At 38.7% G+C, this 5,506-nt stretch overlaps 1 long non-coding RNA gene across 9 annotated transcripts in view; it reads right to left on the bottom strand.

Annotated features, from left to right (window-relative positions):
• LOC146754145 (uncharacterized) overlaps positions 1-4,029 on the bottom strand; it is a 51,541-nt gene extending 47,512 nt beyond the window's left edge. For 5 of the 9 annotated variants that reach the window (XR_014939840.1, XR_014939838.1, XR_014939839.1 and 2 more), the window contains exon 1: positions 3,597-4,028. This is a non-coding gene — a long non-coding RNA (uncharacterized LOC146754145). Of the gene's footprint in view, positions 1-3,596 lie in introns of all 9 variants that reach the window. The other 4 variants (XR_014939841.1, XR_014939844.1, XR_014939842.1 and 1 more) reach the window with 3 other exon arrangements.
• Between the last annotated feature and the right edge of the window lie 1,477 nt (positions 4,030-5,506).

Genomic DNA, 5,506 nt, shown 5'->3' with positions numbered 1-5,506 from the left:
CCTTTTCAAGAAAAAGTGTAACACAGATGGTTCTCTTTATGCCCACGTTGTGTGCTTTGACTGGTGGTAGGACAATACACTTAAAACAAAACAGTTGACATACTGCTAGTAGAGTTACAGAGTCTTAGTGGACAAGAAAAAAGATGCCACTCCTGTGTAAGGTATCTATAGGCTGAAGAATTAGCTTTCTTAGTAATGGATATTATTCCTTCCTTTTAGGAGCTAATGAAAAGCAACAGTGTTAAAAATGATGTGTAAATCAGCATGAGAACTGCCAGCCTGTAACAGAAAAAAACTTCGTATATGGTTGCCTTTGCAAATGCCTCTTGGTTCATTCCCCTCTCTCCTTGTTAACATCAGGCTCTTATGCAAGCCTGAAAAATGTTGCCTCTCTGCACAGTCTCCACAGTCTCTTGTCACTGACAAATGGAAATGTTTCAAATCACTGGCCAAATTGTGTAAAACTAACTTGTTAGTGTTTTCATTAAATTGTCTCAGCTCTAGATTCTGCTGAATACACAAGAAGAATTCAAATATTAGTGTGAAATGTTGCATTACACACAACTCCTAGCAAAACCAGAGCAGGACTCCCAGGGGCATCATATTCCCCCTGATGGACTCTGCAGGTTGTGAGGCTCAGCCTGCAGCTGAGACATGTGGGGAACCAGAAAATACTCCTGCACAATTTACTGCACTGTACCATTAGTGTTTGCTAAAAACTGTCATTTTGCTGCCAAATTTCAGGCTAATGCATTCAGACATTTTCCATTCTATGGGTATGTTTGTGCTGGTGTCAGTTTAAAAAAAAATAAAATAATAATAATAATAATAATAATAATAATAATAATAAAAAAAATTGTATGTTTGAATTTGTTGTGGCTTAGGTGCCACGAAGAAGTTTGGTACCAAACGTTTTGACCTGAACTTGGAACTGTATACTTTCTGTATAACTATGGGAAATGATATTTCATGTATTAAAGAAGTTTTCTGCAATTACTTTAAGCAGGTAATGGGAAGATTTCATCAGTACCATGTCAGGAATGTGTTTGTGCTTCAAACACAACCAATACATTGCGTGAGTAGAGTGGGAATAGCTATTCATTGGAAATAAATAAACAGGTTGGCCTTGAGCCAGCAGTATTCCCTCATGGCCAAAAAGGCCAATGGCATTCTGGGGTGCATTAAAAAGATCATGGCCAGCTGGTCGAGGGAGGTGATCCTCCTACTTACTCTACTCTGCCCTGCTCTGGCCTCACCTGTGGTGCTGTATCCAGTTTAGGACTCCCCTGTACAAAAAAAGATGGGGATATCTTAAAGAGAGTCCAGAGAAGGGACCAAGATTATAAGGAGCCTGGAGCATCTCCTTTGTGAGGAAAGGCTGTGCAACCTGGGTCTGTTCAGTGTTGAGAAAAGAAGACTCGGAGAGGATCTGATAAGTGTCTATAAATATTTAAGGTGTGGGAGGAGAAGGCGTAAGGCCAGACTCTTTTCAGCAGTGTGTGGTGATGGGACAAGGAGAAATGTCCACAAACTGAAGCACAGGAATTTCCACACCAATATGCAAATGAACTTCTTCACAGTGAGGATGATGGAGCGCTGGAACAGGCTGCCCAGGGGGATTGTGGAGTCTCCTCTGGACATATTCAAGGCCTGCTTGGACACCTACCTGTGCAGCCTGTTGTAGGGAGCCTGCTATACAGGGGGGTTGGACTCAATGAACTCTGGAGGTCCCAGTTTTGTGATTCTGTGATTCTGTAAAATGGGAAGAGCTGATCATAAAGGAAGAGAAAAAGCTTCAAGAAGCCTAGCAAGAGGCCTGACAGTAAAGCCAGAATATACAGCAGACAGCTTTTTCAGGAACTGTATTTGTTCTAAAAGGGATGAGAGCATTCATTGTACACCAATCATTTGAAAAATGCTCAGCAGTACAGAACAGGTCATAAACTTTCAGGCAATGCAAAACCTGCCAAACCTGAGATGTTTTCTGCAGGCAAGGAAATTTTCTGCTGAAGCAAGTAATGTTCATGCTGAAGAAAAAAAAGAGTGTGACTGGTGCTTTACTCAGCTACTAACTTCCTGAGTCAGAATAATATTACCTGGAATTAGTATGCTGGGTTTTTTCACCTTAGCTGTCTACTGTGAAATTTTTGAAGTATCATGTGCTGCACACTCCAGGACACAAAGCACTAAATAAGAATGTTGGTTTTCTTATGTGTCGGCTTCTAAATGACTTTATCCTTTTTTTCTCATGTGAACTGCCCTCTGACCTCAAGCCTGATGGCCTCATGGTGAATCATTATTCTTTGATTATGGCTTTGTAATTATAGGGAATGACATAAGCTCATTGTGACCCAGACTTGGAAATTATTCAAAGGGGTTTAATTCTTTTCACTTATTCTTTTTATAGCTGCACTGATCCATTTTTTAACTGTATTGAGGCACTCCAAGGCTTGCATTACCAAGCCATTATAACACTTCTCAAGTGCCTGACACTGCACTGCCTCTTGGAAAAAAAAATAAATATTTTGTGCAGACCCAGAAAGTATTCCTGGGTTTCTCTCTCTGTAAATCCCAGAAATTTTCCAGAGTGCTTTTCAAAGTGGGAATATCATTCCCACTTTGAATTCCACTAATTTTCAGTACAGAATACCAGTTTTTCCTGAAGTTTGGTCCAGGAAAGAAATAGAAGTGATATAGGTCTTCATAAATGTCTTTAGTGAGAAATCTATTCATTCTATTGCCATTTATAGGGGATCATTTTACACAGTTCCTCTATGTAGTATGTCTTAGGGTGCTTTCTGACACATCAGCAACAGATGAAGAGCTGCAGTAAATCTTTCTGACTTGGCTGATCAGATCCAGAGTCTTAAAATTAATCAGATTGTGAAAGTAGGCAGAGAAAAATAGGAGGGAGAGGAACAATAATGAAAATGTACACCGAAAAGCATATAGTGTAATAAACTTGGAAGGCGTGTTTGAGACCTTAAACCAAGGAACTGTTACAGCTTTTGTGCTGGTTTCCATTTTAGAAACTTGAAAATCTTGGGAAGGTTTCTGGGTGCTTTCATAAACATTTGTATTTCTGAGATTTTAACACTTTTTACATACTGACTTCACAGCACCTAATGTTGGCAAGAGTATAAATACTTCAAGTGTAAGGAACACTTACAGAACATAGAAAATCAACAAAGAAAACAAATCCTAAGTAACAGCCAAACAAAGCTATTGATTAGATAAACATCAGCAAACCCAAAAGCTTCTTGCTGTATGTGTGCAGCATAGATCCCTATCCTTACCATTGTGACAAGACAGAAGCACATAAAGACATGGTTTATGGATCACTTTCCTGATCTGGATTTGGTGGATGTAAGCAGAAAGATGGCACAAGCAGATGTGCAGTAGGAAGGATTTGTTTTTAAGACAAATAACTCACTAAAGCAGCATATGTGTTTGGATTGGACTATACGTATCTAGGTGTGGATGATAGGAGAACACTGTGAACTTCCAATTACTATGCTAGCTTGCCAGTATCTAAATGAAGAGTCATATTTATTATATGCATAGCGAATTAAGGTACTGGATGGAATCACACTCACCTGTGATTGTTTCTCTCATCAGGCAGTAGCTGGGTAACAGCAGGCCAACAACAAGCATGGAAAAATCCCAGGTTTACATAGCAAGTCACTTTGATTTGTTTCATGTTTTATCTGTTACAGATTTGTTATGAGATTAGTCACTTGCTGTCTTTGCTAATACACTGTAGCACAGTGGATCAGTCTTACTTCTCAAAAGCCTCTTAAATATATATGTACATATATGTGTGTGTGAAGCTGCAGTTCTTTCTGGCTCAAGGTCTTGAAAACTTGACTTTCTGTGTTTGAAGCATGAGGCTCCCATTTATCAAGAAGAGCAGTGAATGTGCCTTTCCAGCAGCACAATTCCTGCACATTGTGCAGTGTGGAGGAATGAAATTGCTACAGTGCTTCTGTGCTTATGGCACCCTGCAGGCAGCTGAGAGACCCTGACCGCAGAAAGGAGGGGTTAATACACTGCAGTTATTTTGTGGTTAAATATTATACTAGAAAAGAAAGTTGTTGCCTGTAAGGACACTGCAGCACAACTAAGGCCAGAAATGTATTAAGATTTTCACTCTGTCAGATTCAGAAGTAAAATCTTTGGAGTAAACACAAGACCTTCAAAGTGCCATTTCAATCCAGACATGGCTATGCATAGAAAGGTTGCCACAAACCAGACTTCAACAGGCTACTGTTTGCTGGCTGAGCTGCAGTAACTGTATGTGCTCTCTGGAACAGGAGCAGGGAAGGCAATGAGGGGGCTGTAATGAAAATTATTTCACCTTCAGAGAAATAAAAACAGTGATCAATATCCATTTCTGTGCCCTGCTACAGGCAAGGATAATGCACATGGACAAAGATGTAACTTTGTGCAGGAATATAAGTACAAGTCCTTTCTCCAACAAACCAAGCTGTTTTTACAACTTATTTTATAACAGAAAATGTGTGTCTAGATCATGCTGGTCCTATTCCTATCCCAGTTAGATGTGAAGTGTTCATCATCATGTGGGAATAGGATTGGTTTCCTAGCTTTCAACAAGGCACTTACCAATTTCACTGAAGCCAACTAGAGATGAATATTCAGAACCTTGAAGAGAGCTGACTGGTTTTGAGGGATGCTTTAGTTATCTAGAAGGATATTGCTAATTAAAATCTTATGGAAAATGCACAGCAACACCGTGGACTGATATATTACTCTTTTATTTGCTGCATCTGGAATTAGTAACATGGAGTAAACATGTTTTTAATTTTTAAATGATACTTTAGTTAGGCACAGGGGGAAAGGTCAAATGATCATACAAAACAAATATGAGCAGCCCTTTGACTGTGTGCTTTCTTGTGTGCAATAATGGAAACAAACATTGTTTTAGACCAACTGCACTTGGAAGTGGCTACCCTTGGGAATACAGTTATACTTTTAACAGCTCTGTTAGCAGATGTAACTTTCTGAAATGTAGCCACTGATTTATTTTTTTTTTTTAAAAAAAAAAAAGAACAAACATCTGTATTTCATTATGACTTGAACAAAAATGGGATTTTAAAATCTCTCATAGCACTTCATCTTTGTAGCCAATGGAGTATAGCAAGATTAGCAGTGTTTTGAACAAAGTTCTTTATATATGAAATGGAAACAAGGAATGAAGGAAAAAAAAGGCAATTTACATAAGAACAGTAATGCATCCTCTGAAAGGGCTGTCCACCCAAACAGTTAAAAATAACTTAATATTTGTACTCAATAACTCTACAAACAATCTATAATGGCATTTTAGCAGTAAATCTTTAATCTGTACAGTTCATCCCTTTCCATTATCTCACTGGTTACAAGGTTGTCTGGAATACTGTGTTTCTGACCGATAAACAGAGAGGCTCAATGTTAATTTGAAAATCCTTATATTTAAATGAGTCACTCTAACTGGTAAAATGAAGACTGA

This window comes from Coturnix japonica, chromosome Z, assembly GCF_054131305.1.
Source record: "Coturnix japonica strain WE chromosome Z, WE-NBRP24, whole genome shotgun sequence".
Lineage (NCBI taxonomy): Eukaryota > Metazoa > Chordata > Aves > Galliformes > Phasianidae > Coturnix > Coturnix japonica.
The sequence above is the reverse complement of the archived record's forward strand: the minus strand, read 5'-3'. Positions and strand labels throughout refer to the sequence as shown.